This window comes from Mobula hypostoma, unplaced genomic scaffold (assembly GCF_963921235.1).
Source record: "Mobula hypostoma unplaced genomic scaffold, sMobHyp1.1 scaffold_36, whole genome shotgun sequence".
NCBI lineage: Eukaryota > Metazoa > Chordata > Chondrichthyes > Myliobatiformes > Myliobatidae > Mobula > Mobula hypostoma.
Genome location: NW_026948187.1, coordinates 1,252,558 through 1,266,668, shown reverse-complemented (window position 1 = coordinate 1,266,668; position 14,111 = coordinate 1,252,558).

The following is a 14,111-nucleotide window of genomic DNA, read 5'->3' as shown; positions in this document are numbered from 1 at the left end:
GGAAAAATTGTGCTGGCATTGAAGAGTGTTCAGAAGATGTTCACAGGGATACCTCCGGAATTTAGAAGAATAAGGGCAGGAGTCTAATTGAAACCTTTCAATGAGATTTGCCGAGACTGAGTGAAACTGGAAAGGATGTTTGACATTGTGGGGTATTCTAGGAGAAGAGAGTGCAGCCTTGGGATGGAGGAACGTCCATCTATAACAAAAATGCGGCGAAATTTCTTTATTCAGAGGGTGGAGAACTTGTGCAATTTATTACCACAGACAGCTGTAGAGACCAAGTCGTTGGGTATATTTACGGTAGAGCCTCATAAGTTCTTGATTGGACACGGGGGGGTGGGGGCAAAGGATCAGACATGATTGAATGGCGGAACAGACTCGATAGCCAAATGGCCTAATTCTGCTCCTATGTCTTATGCTCTTATGGTTGCAGAATGGCCTGGGTAGTCAGCTCAATATTCCGGGGTTCCATTGTTTTAGACCCGACAGAGCGAGTGTCTGATACATAATCTTCTATTGAAATGAGAGAATATACGTGACAGGAGTTTGTGAAAGGGATCTCTTTGCATATAGTGATCAGAATGAGGGAGATTTAAAGCCTTTTTTTTGTTTGTTTTTTTTTTTGGCATCTGTGTTTACTCGGGAAACGGTCTCCGAATCTCCAGAAGTGAGGTCATGGACCCGAATATGGTTTGTAAAGGAGGAGATTCTTACTAACCTGAGGAAAATTAGGATTAATAAATCACCAGCCATAGAAAAGTTCTTCCCTCGGAACCTCGGGGAGGCAGGTGCGGAAATTGCAAGTGCCGTAGTCGATATCTTTAAATTATGCTTAGTGACAGTGAGGTACCGAACAATTGGAGGATATCTAATGTTCCGTTGTTTAAGAAAGGCTGAAAATATACCAGGAAATTCAAGGCCGGTGTGGCTGATATCGGTAGTGAGAAGGCAAGACAGTGAATTTGTCGGCATGGACTTTCGCAAGGCATTTGTCAAGGTCCACATTGGAGGTTGGTCAAGAAGTTTCAGTCGCTCGGCATTCCAGACGAAGTAGTAAATTGGATTAGACACTGGCTTTGAAGGAGAAATCAGTCTGGTAGCAGATGGTTGCCTCTCTGACTGGAGGCCTTTAATTAGTGGAGAGCCGCAGGGATCGGTGCTGGGTCCGTTGTTGTTAGTGATCTATAACAACAAACTATCTTATAATGTGGTTAAGTGGATCAGCAAGCTTGCTGTTTGGGAGTGCAGTGCACTGTGAAGAAGGCTATCATGGCTTGCAGAGGGATTTTGAACAGCTCGAAAAATGTCCTCAAAATCGGAAATGGAATCTAACGCAGGCAAGTGTGCGGTTTCGCACGTCTGTCGGACCAGCCGGGGTAGGCCACATACGGTGAACAGCTGGGAGCTAGGGAGCGCAGTAGAACAAAAGGGCTGGGAATACTGGTCCGTTAGTCATTGAAAGTAACGACACAGGTAAACTACAGTGTTACAGGTGTGGTTGTGAAGAAAGCCTTTGTCACATTGGACTTCATAAATTAAAGTATTGAGGACAGGAACTGGGTTGTTATGTTTCAGTTTAAGAAACATTAATGAGGCCGAATTTGAAATATTCTGTGCAGTTTTTGTGACCTACCTACAGGAAAGATGTAAATAAGGTTGGAAGATACGGAGAGAATTTACAAGAATGTCTCCAGTTCTGGTGGACCTGAGTTATAAAGAAAGGTTGAATAGTTTCGGACTTAGTTCCTTGGATTGTGGAACATTGATAGGAGATTCGATAAAGCTGTACAAAATTATGACGCGTACAGACAAGATTAATGCAGCAGGGTTTTTCCACTGGGGTTTGGTAGGACTACAACCAGAGGTCATGGATTAAGGGCAAAAGGTGAGAACTTTAAGTGTAACATGAGGGGAAGCATCTTCACTCAGATGGTTCTGAGTGTGTGGATCGAGGTCTCAGCACAAGTGGTTTATGCGAGCTCTATTTCGGCGTTTAGGAGACAGTTAAGATGGTAGGGGTGAGGTACTATGACACGGTGCAAGTTGATGGGAGTGGGCAGTTTAAATGGGTTTGATATGGATCTGTTTCAGTGCTGTACTTTTCTATGACTCTGTAGCTGCTTGGTCCCTGACTCAGAACACAACGTGTTGATTAAATAAAAATCCGAAATTGATAGCAGAATTTGAATTAATCACACCTTGGTTCCCCATGTGTTGACGTCGTATCAAACCGCCCAGCCCACAACCCCAACCGCTCCCTCTGGCTGATATTTCGTAACCCTGGTAACACACAAAGAGCTCGAGAATCTCAGCCGGTCCGTCGGCATTTGTGGATCTGAATACAAAGTTGACGTTTGTGAACGAGATCCTTCAGTGGAACTGGAAACGGAGGGTGAAAAGGCCAGATAATTGATTAATTTCGAAGATGCGGGTTGTTGTTCTGGGAGATTCGCAGCTCAGGGTTTGCGTGTGAGCAATTGCCGGAACCCGCACATTACACCGAACGAAAACGCATTTCTGCTGAAATCTAATCCAACCAGTCGGATAATTCACTGTCATTCGGGTGTGAAAGCACTCACTTTTATAATGTAGTTAACCATTTCTACTACAGGGAAAAGAGATGGATACTTTAATGTGACTGAAGGAAATTCACCTGGGGTCTCGAACCTGCAACGTTACCAGTTACAGTTCTGTCCTGTTTGTTACTAGTTTCTAGCATTTTTATCTTTTCCTCAGTCTCGTATCATCTGCACTTGATTTAGACATATTTTTTTATCAAGATTGCTTTACGTAACGTGGCGTTCCTAACTGTGATTTCCTGAACGAATATTACCCAGAATCTGGAATATGCAGCGTTCGCAGTTATGGTGCTACTAACCTGTTAAGTGATTTTGATATGAGGGTGAAGGTAGAGGTCGAATGAGGCTGAGGAGTAGGAGGAGAGTGAGCTGGAGAGTGAGGGGTTGAGAAAGCTGTGTGTGGAAAGTGGAGAGCGGGTAGATGAAGATGAAAGTGAGTGTGTGGAGAGGTAGTGGGGAAAAGAGAGGCGGGGGGGGGGGGGTGGGAGAGAGAGAGAGACCACAAGACCATAAGACATAGGAGTAGAATGAGGCCATCTGCCCTATCGAGTCTGCTCCGCCATTCAATCATGGCTAAACCTTGTTTTTTCTCCTCCTCAATCCCAGTTCTGGCCTTCTCCCCGTAATATTCGATGTCATGTCCAGTCAAGAACATATCAATCTCTGCCTTAAATTCACCCAACGGTCTGACCACCACAGTTTCATGTGGCAACGAATTCCACACATTCACCATACATTGGCTGAAGAAATGTTTCCGCATCTCTGTTTTGAAAGGGCGCCATTCTATCCCGAGGCTGTGCCCTGTTGTCCTAGACTCCCCCAGCATGGAAACATCCTTTCCACACCTCCTCTGCCCAGGCCTTTCAATATTCGAAAGGTTTCAATGAGATCCCCCCTCATCCTTCTGAATTTCAGGAGTACAGACCCAGAGCCATCTAATGTTCCTCGTATGATAACCCTTCATTCCTGGAATCATCCTTTTGAACCTCCTCTGGACCCTCTCCAATGGCAGCAAATCTTTTCCAAGATGACGGCCTCAAAACTGTTCACAATCCTCAAGGTGAGGCCTCACCAGTGCCCTTTAAGGCCTCAGCATCATATCCTTGCTCTTATATTCTAGATCTCTTCAAATGAATCCTAACATGGTATTTACCTTCCTCACCACCGACTTAACCTGCAAGATAACCTTCAGGGTGTTCTTCACAAGGACTCCCGTGACCCTCTGCATCTCAGATTCCTGGATTTTCTCCCCGTTTATAAAATAGTTCGCACATTTATTTCTACCACCAGACTGCATGACCGTGCGTTTTCCCGCATTGTATTTCCTTTGCCACTTTCTTGACTATTCTCCTAATCTGTCTAAGTCTTTCTTCATCCTACCTGTTTCCTCAACACTACTGCCCCTCCACCAACCTTCGCATCATCAGAAAACTTGACAATAAAACCATCTATTCCATCATCTAAATCATTTATATACAGCATGAAAAAGAAGTTTTCCCAACACTGACCCCTGCCGAACTAGTGACTGGCAGCCAACCAGAAAAAGGTCCTTTTATTCCAACTCGCTGCCTCCTACCAATCAACCAATGCTCTAACTATTTTAGTGACTTTCCTTTAATGCCATGGGCTCTTAATTTGGTAAGGAGTTCAAGTGTGTGCACCTGGTCAAAGGCCTTCTGAAGTTCCAAATGTACAACATCCACTGCCTCATCTGTATCTAACCTACTTGTAATCTCCTTAGAGAGTTCCAACAGGGTGGTCAGGCAGCGTTTCCCTGAAGGAAACCATGCTGACTTTGTACTATCTTGTCCTGTGTCACCAAGAACTCCATCATCTCAGCCTTAACAATTGATTCTAACATTTTCGCAACAACTGAGGTCAGGCTAACTGAAATATAATTGCCTTTCTTAAAGAGTGGAGTGGAGTGACATTTGCAATTTTCCAGTCCGACCGCATGCCGGAGTCTCATGAATTTGAAAAATTATTTCTAATGCCACCACAATCCCTAACGCTACCTCAATCAGAACCCTAGCGTGCAGTTCATCTGGTCCCGGTGACTAATGTACCTTTAGGTCTTTAAGCATTTTGAGCACCTTCTCTCTTGTAATGGTAACTGCACCCACTTCTCTTCCTCACACACTACAACATCAGGCATGCTGCTAGTGTCTTCCACAGAGAAGACTGATGCAAAATACTAATTTAGTTTCATCAGCTATCTCCTTTTCCCCCGTTATTATTTCTCTTGCCTCATTTTCCAGCGGTCCTAGATCCACTCCAATTTCTCTTTTATTTTTAGCATACTTGAACAAAAACTTTTCTATTCCACTTTGATATTATCTGCTAGCTTGCTTTTCTATTTCATCGTTTCCCTTCTAATGATTTTTTCGTTGCTCGCACTCATATTGTGATCACATTTCCGTAAGGGTTCTTCTACCTTAAGCTCGCTAATCGCCTCCGGTTCATTATACAGCATCCAATCCAGTATAGCTGGTCCCCTAGTAGGCTCAACGACAAAGCTGCTCTAAAAAGATATTCTTAGGCATTCAAAAAACTCACTCCTTTAACATCCATTACCAACCTGATTTTCCCAAATGACCTTCATGTTAAAATGTCCCATGGCTAACATAACATTGCCCTTTTGACTCGCCTTTTCTGTTTCCTGCTGCATCCTGTGGTCCACCTCCCAGCCAGTGTTAGGAGGCCTCTATATAATGCCATCAGCGTTGTTTTACACTTGCAGTTTCTTAACTCAACTCACAAAGATTCAACATCTTCCGATCCTATGTAACATCTTTCTACTGATCTGATGATATTCTTTACCAGCAGAGCCACACTACCCACTCTGCCTACCTTCCTGTCCCCCTGATATGGCATGTAACATTGAATGTTCAGCTCCCAACTACAATCATCCTTCAGCCGCGATACAGTGATGGCCACATCATCAAACCTGGCAAGGTATGATGTTGAGAGTGGGCAATTGCGAGGTAGAGGGAAAAGGATAGAGGGTAAAAGAAAGGGGGTGTGAGCGTTTTTATACCGAGATTGGGAAGAAAACGGGGAATTGGGGGGCGAGGCGTGTTGGGCGACAGAAAGGAGTGAAGGAGCATGAGTGTGCAGGGTGCCGAGGTAGTGTGGCTGAGCGATAGGGCCGGCGAGGAAGGAGAGGTGAATGAAAATGGCGTCAAGGGGTGGGGGGAGAGGAGCTTGCAGCAAAATGAGTGAAGGTGTGCAGTGCGGAGGGTGTGGTAAACTGGCCAGGATCGCGGAAAGGAGGGTTCACTGTTTTGGGTGGCGAGGAGAGTGGAATGATTCGGAAGGGAAGAGGAAGAGGCTGAAAGAAGAGCCCATTGTGAAGGGGAGGCGCAGTGAGGAGACATGGATCAGTGAGAGGCGCTGCGTCTGGTCAGAATGATTAAACTAACAATTTATTTATTCACAGTGGTAAATATGTTAGTTATAGTGGAGATTATGGCCTTCGTCTGGGAATCCCACAGCAAAAGTTTTACCACACCTGGTTCCGGCTCTGCAATCCGACGCTGCGGTGGGGGGAGGGGAGTTGTGGGGCGAAGTGGGGGTTGGGGATATTGTGATTTTCACGCACTGCTCCCGGTCTCTGTGTTGAACTGTAAATTTGTCAGATCATGACCTGCCATCCATGTACTTAACCAAGTTTCTCAAACAGAAATTGTTAAGTCCTCGGGCAAAGTCGGGAATTAAAAAGGGTTGGGTATGTTGCGACTAACGTGAACAGCGTATATTTCAATGCAAAAAAAAAATGAAGGGAAGGGAGCTGAGCTCAAGTCGTGGATCAACACCTGGAATTATGATATGGCAGACATTAGTAAGACTTGGCTGCAAGAAGGGCAGTATTGGCCGCTGGATATTCCGGGGTTCCCTCCTTTCAGACTTTAGATTTGTGACGTCACTGCTTTTTCAGTATAGACTGGAGAACTCGTCTAGTGCGGCTTTATCTGTGGGATTAAGAGGAACATTTTTTTAGGGAGATCGCACCCTGTTGCAAGAAATATAATCTGTTACAGGAGGATGATATAAATTTCCAGGTATGGACTGGCATACTCGCACTGTAAAACGATTAGATGCGCTGGTATTTGTCAAATGTGTTGTGGAATGCTTTCTAACTCAGTACTTTGAAGTCCCAATGAGAGAGTGTGGGAGCGTGAGACTCTGCACATGACAAACGTTAGTGTAGGTAAAGTCTTTGCACCTAGTGATCACAACGTTGTTAGATTCAAACGTAATATGCCAAAGATTATAACTGCCTCCTGGGTTGAGATCCTAATTTGGGAAACTATATTTTTAAGATCTCTGAAAGATTCTGACCAGTGTGATTGGGACAGTCTGTTCTCTGTCAAAGGTGTGCTTGATACCTGGTCGACCTTCAAAGGTGAAATTTTGAGAATTCAAAGCTTGTGTGTGGATGTCAGAATAGACGGTAAGTATAACAATCTTTTGGAGAACCTTGGTATTAAGGCCCTGGTAAATAACATAGCTGGAGACTCAGAGCATGTGTAGGGAGCGAGGAATTTGTGGAGTACGAGGGGTGAAATATGTTCGTGGCCTAAGGTAGAAGTAGATGAGTTATTAACTTCAAACTTTCTGCATTATCACTCAAAGGGTTGACCTGCATGTGCATGTAAGGTGGACTGTATAACTCATTTCCTTCTCCCTTAGGCCACGAACTTATCAATCAGCCCTGGGCTGTGGACACTTTCTGGAGGACCAAGATCCATATGTTCGACGACAGCTGGACTAAGTGTGTAAATGTAGGAGGCGACTATGTTGAAAATTAAATGTGCTAGGTTTTCTAAAATTGACACTTTTTACTTTTGGCCACTAACATATCAATCACGCCTCGCATAAGAAATGCGAGTGAATACTGAAGAAAGAGGGCTAAGAGGCCTAAGAAAAGGCATGAGTTTGTCCCAGTAGAAAACGTGAAGCAGAATCCCCAGGGATTATACATAAATTATGAGAGAAAGAGGATTGAAATGCACAGAATTGATCTTCTGTATTACCGAAGAGAAATCTATATGTGGAACCAGTAAAATGGGGAAAATCTTAAATGGAGTCTATAGATGTAAGGCAAAGTAGAGTGAGTTCAAAGACTCTGTACTGCTTATAGAAGATGGCGTGTATGCCGACATGAGGCAAGTTAGGGTAGGTAAGTCCCCAAAGACTTATAAAAACAGCGTAGTGAGAAGGCAAGTTAGTAGACTTTGTCGGCATAGCATTTGACAAGGTCCCGCATGGAAGGCTGCTCAGGAAGTTTCAGTCGCCGGGCTTTCAAGATGACGTAGTAAATCAGATTAACCATCAGCTTTGTCAAGTCTAGTCAAGTGAAGTCAAGTCATTTTTTATTGTCATTTCAACCATAATCGCTGGTACAGAGCATAGTAACAATGAGACAACGTTTTCCAGAACCATGGTGCGACAGAAACCACGCAAAAACTACACTGAACTACGTAAGAAAAAACACAAAAACTACACTAGACTACAGACCTATCTAGGACTGCATAAAGTGCACAAAACAGTGCAGGCACTACAACAAATAATAATAAATAATAAACAAGACAGTAGGCACAGTAGAGGGCAGCAGGCTGATGTCAAGCCAGGCTCTGGGTATTGAGGAGTCTGATGGCTTGGGGGAAGAAACTATTACATAGACTGGTCGTGAGAGCCCGAATGCTTCGGTGCCTTTTTCCAGATGGCAGGAGGGAGAAGAATTTGTATCTGGGGTGCGTGGGGTCTTTCATAATGTTGTTTGCTTTGCGCATGCAGCGTGTAGTGTAAATGTCTGTGATGCCGGGAAGAGACATCCCGATGATCTTCTCAGCTGACCTCACTGCAGGGTCCTGCGATCCGACATGGTACGATTTCCGAACCAGGCAGTGATGCAGCTGCTCAGGATGCTCTCAATACAACCTCTGTGGAATGTGGTGAGAGTGGGGAATGGGAGATAAACATTTCTCAGTCTTCGCAGAAAGTAGAGACGCTGCTGGGCTTTCGTTGCTATGGAGCTGGGGTTGAGGAACCAGGTGAGATTCTCCGCCAGGTGAACAACAAGAAATTTGGTGCTCTTAACGATCTCCACGGAGGAGTCGTCGATGTTCAACGGAGCGTGGTCGTTGCGTGTCCTCTTGACGTCAACAACCATCTCTTTTGCTTTGTTTACATTCAGAGACAGCTTGTTGGCTCTGCACCAGTCCGTTAGCCGCTGCACCTCCTCTCTGCATGCTGACTCATCGTTCTTGCTGATCACCACGGTCGTGTCATCGGCGAACTTGATGGTCTGGTTCGAGCTGTGTGTTGCAGCACAGTCGTGGGTCAGCAGAGTGAACAGCAGTGGACTGAGCATACAGCCCTGGGGTGACCCCGTGCTCAGTGTGATGGTGTTGGAGATGCTGTTACCAATTAGGACTGACTGAAGTCTCGCAGTCAGGAAGTCTAGGATCCAGTTGCAGAGGGATGTGTTCAGGCCCAGTAGGCTCAGCTTTCCGATCAGTTTCTGAGGAATGATTGTGTTGATTGCTGAACTGAGTTTCTGTGAACAGCATTCGAACGTACGTGTATTTTTTGTCCTGGTGGGTTAAGGCCAGGTGGCGGGAGATCCCACAGAGTGGTAGCAGACGTTTGCCTCTCTGAATGGAGGTCTGTGGCTAGTGTAGTGCCGCCGGGATCGGTGCTGACTCTGTTGTTGCTAGTCATCTGTATCCATGGTAATGTGGAAACCTGGATCACCAAATGTGCGGATGACTGCAAGAGTGGGGATGTATTGGACAGCGAAGGAGGCTATCATATCTTGCAGAGGAATTCGGGATTTGGATTAGCTGGAAAAATAGCAAATGTAATTTAATGCAGACAAGTGCAAGTTGTTGGAATTCGGTAGCAGCCAGGAGGCTATGGTTCACAGAGTGAATGTCGGACGCTGATGAGTGTGGTACAACAATGTGATCAGGGAATACAAGGTCATAAAACGTTGGAAGTGGTGTCATATGCTGATGGGGTCGTAAGGAAAGGTTGTAGCACACTGGACATCATAAATATATGTACTGGGTACAGGAGATGCAATGTTATGTTAAAGTTGGTGAGGCCTAATGTAGCGTACTGTCTGCAGTTTTGGTTACTTAACTACGTGAAATATGTAAATAAGTTTGTAAGAATACGTAGAAAATTTACAAGGATGTTGCCCCGATTGCAGGAACAAAGTTATAAGAAAAGATTGAATAGTTCCAAGGGTTTAGATGGGGCAGAGTTTGTTAAGTGTGTCCAGGATGGATTTCTGTCACGATATGTAGACAGGCTGACCAGGGGGAATGCCATACTAGATCTAGTACTAGGTAATGAACCGGGTCAGGTCACAGATCTCTCAGTGGGTGAGCATCTGGGGGACAGTGACCACCGCTCCCTGGCCTTTAGCATTATCATGGAAAAGGATAGAATCAGAGAGGACAGGAAAAAAATTAATTGGGGAAAGGCAAATTATGAGGTTATAAGGCTAGAACTTGTGGGTGTGAATAGCGATGATGTTTTTGCAGGGAAATGTACTATGGACATGTGGTCCATGTCTAGAGATCTCTTGCGGGATGTAAGGGATAAATTTGTCCCGGTGAGGAAGATAAAGAATGGGTGTCAAGTGAGGTGGAAAATCTAGTCAGGTGGAAGAAGGCAGCATACATGAGGTTTAGGAAGCAAGGATCAGATGGGTCTATTGAGGAAAATAGGAAGCTATAAAGGAGCTTAAGAAGGGGCTGTGAAGAGCAAGAAGGGGGCATGAGAAGGCCTTGGCGAGCAGGGTAAAGGAAAACCTCAAGGCATTCTTCAATTATGTGAAGAAAAAAAGGATGACAGGAGTGAAGGTAGGACCGATTAGAGATAAAGGTGGGAAGATGTGCCTAGAGGCTATGGGCCTCTAGCGAGGTCCTCATTGAATTCTTCTCTTCGGTAATCACCAATAAGAGGGAACTTGATGATGATGAGGACAATGTGAGTGAGGTTGATGTTTTGGAGCATGTTGATATTAAGGGAGAATAGGTGTTGGAGTTGTTAAAATACATTAAGACAGATAAGTGCCCGGGACATGACGGAATATTCCCCAGGCTGCTCCACGAGACGAGGGAAGAGATTGCTGAGCCTCTGGCTAGGATCTTTATGTCCTCGTTATCCACGGGAATGGTACCGGAGGATTGGAGGGAGGCGAATGTTGATCCCTTGTTCAAAAAAGGTAGTAGGGATAGTCCGAGTAATTAGAGACCAGTGAACCTTACGTCTGTGGTGGGAAAGCTGTTGGAAAAGATTCTTAGAGATAAGATCTATGGAGATCTAGAGAATCATAGTCTGATCAGGGACAGTCAGCATGGCTTTGTGAAGGGCAGATCGTGTCTAACAAGCCTGATAGAGTTATTTGAGGAGGTGACCAGGCATATAGATGAGGGTAGTGCAGTGGATGTGATCTATATGGATTTTAGTAAGGCATTTGACAAGGTTCCACACGGTAGGCTTATTCGGAAAGTTAGAAGACATGGGATCCAGGGAAGTTTGGCCAGGTGGATTCAGAATTGGCTTGCCTGCAGAAGGCAGAGGGTGGTGGTGGAGGGAGTACATTCAGATTGGAGGATTATGACTCACAGGTAGATAGGGTAGTTAAGAAAGCTTATGGGGTGTTAGCTTTCATAAGTCGAGGGATAGAGTTTAAGAGTCGCGATGTAATTATGCAGCTCTATAAAACTCTGGTTAGGTCACACTTGGAGTACTGTGTCCAGTACTAGTCACCTCACTATAGGAAGGATGTGGAAGCATTGGAAAGGGTACAGAGGAGGTTTACCTGGATGCTGCCTGGTTTAGAAAGTATGCATTATGATCAGAGATTAAGGGAGCTAGTGCTTTACTCTTTGGAAAGAAGGAGGATGAGAGGAGACATGATAGATGTGTACAAGATAATAAGAGGAATAGATAGAGTGGATAGTCAGCGCCTTTTCCCCAGGGCACCACTGCTCAATACGAGAGGTCATGGCTTTAAGGTAAGGGGTGGGAAGTTCAAGGGGGATATTAGAGGAAGGTTTTTTACTCAGAGAGTGGTTGGTGCGTGGAATGCACTGCCTGAGTCAGTGGTGGAGGCAGATACTCTAGTGAAATTTAAGAGACTACTAGACAGGTCTATGGAGGAATTTAAGATGGAGGCTTATATGGGAGGCAGGGTTTGCGGGTCGGCACAACATTGTGGGCCGAAGGGCCTGTACTGTGCTGTACTATTCTATGTTCTATATTCTATGTTCTAGGTTAGGACTTCATTCCTTGCAACATAGAATTCCGGGACATTTGATAGAGACCATACAAATTCTGAGGCTTATATGTCGGGTTAATGGAGTAGAGGGATAGGTCGGGAAGAGAGAAGGATAGACTGGTGGGGGGGGGGAGGGGAATGGAGGAGAGAAGGGAGTGCTGTGGGGAGGATAGTGGTGATGAGAGAGATACTGAACGAGAGGTGCTAAGCTAGAGGCGAAACTGTGAGCGGAGAGCGAGGGGGTTGAGAGAGTACAGAGTGAGTGGAAAGAAAGGGGTGGAAAGAGAGACCGAATATGCAAGATAAGGGGAGATGTAGGACACAGGGGTGATGATGGTTTTACTCATCTTTTCTCCTCTTCTCCACTTCCCTTTCCGCAATCGCTTCCCCAATCTCTTCCCATCCCCTTTCCCGCCCTCCATTTACCCTGTAGAAGATGGTCATCGTGATCGACGCTAACCAGCTCGCAGCCCCAAACCTCGCCTCCAGTTTGCACAGAAATCCATTGAGGATGCCTACCCCGCTCTACAGCCTGAAGAGGTCAGTATGGTGGAAGTTCTCGGTGTCATGGGTCATGAAGTGTGTGAAGTTACTATCATTAGAGAGAAGATTGTTGGGGAAATGAAAGGTCTGAAGATAAGATAAGAGCAGATGGTGTTCATCCCTGGATTCTGAAAGAGGTGCCTGAAGAGAACGTGGAAACATTAGTAATGATCCCTTAAGAAGCACTAGGTTCTGGAAAGGTTCCGGAAGACTGGAATTTTGCAAACGTCACTCCACTCTTCAAGAAGGGACAGAGGTAGCAGAGAGGAAGCTGCAGGCCAGTTAGGCTGACCTCCGAGGTTGGACAGGTGTTGGAGTCTATTATTAAGTAACTCTCAGGGTACATGGAGGCACATGATAAGATAGGCCGTAGTCAGTACGGTTTCCTCAAAGGACAATCTCGCTTGATAAATCTGTTGGACTTATCTGAAGGAATAACAAGCAGGGGAGGCAAAGGAGAATCGCTCGAAGCTGTGCACTTGGATTTTCAGAAGGTCTTTAACAAGGTTCCACACATGTGGCTGATTAACAAGTTACAAACTCATGGTATTACAGGAAAGATTCTGGCGTAGGTGAAGCAGTGGCCGATTGGCAGGCGGCAGTGTGGGAATAAAGGGAGCCTGTTCTGGTTGGCTGGTGATGGCTAGGGGTGTTCCACAGGGGCATGTGTTGGGACTACTTTTTTTTTTACGTTATAATGCAGAATTTGGATGTGTAATTTATGGACTTCTTGAAATATTTGCAGACAGTATGAAGAAAGGTAGAGGGACAGGCAGTTTTGAGGAATTTGAGGGGCTACAGAAGGATTTAGGTAGATTAGGGGAATGGATAAAAAGTAGCAGTTAGAATACAGTGTCCGGAAATGTATTGTCATGCACTTTGGTAGAAGAAGTGAAAGGATTGTCTATTTTCGAAATGGAAAGAAATTGCAAAAAAAAAACGGAGGCGCCAAGCGACTTGGGAGTCCTTGTGTAGTATTCCCTAACGTTTCATTTCCAGGTTCAGTCTGTGATAAGAAAGGCAGGTGCAATATTAGAACCCATTTCAAGAGTAACAGAATATAAAAGCAAAGATGTCATGACGAGACTTGGTAAAATACCGGTGAGGCTACACTTGCCGCATCGTGAGCAGGTTACGGCCCTTTTCTTAGAAAGGTTTGCTGAAAATGGAAGGAGCTCAAACGACATTCACGAAAATGATTCTAGGATTGAATGGCTTGTTATATGAAGAGCGTTTGATGGCTCTGGGCTTGTGTTAATTCAAATTCAAAAGCATACGAGGTGACCTGATCGAACGGTGAAGAATCCTGATGGAGTGGATGTGGAGAGGATGTTTCCCGTGGTGGGAGAGTTTATAACCAGAGGACACAACCTCGGAATAGAGGGGCGTCGTTTTAGAAGGAATTTATTCAACCAGAAATCGGTGAATCTGTGGAATTCTTTGTTATAGGCTGCTATGGAGTTCAAGTCTTCATGTATATTTAAGGACGTCTATGGTCGACTGTTAATTGGTCATGGCAGGAATAGATACAAGGAGAAGGCAGGAGATTTGGGTCAGAAGAATATAAATCAGCCATGATGGAATGGCAGAGCAGACGCGATGGGCCAAATGGCCTAATTATGCGGCTACATCTTATGGTCTTATATTCTCGTGGACTTTCAGGGAGAAAAATTCCACAGATGATT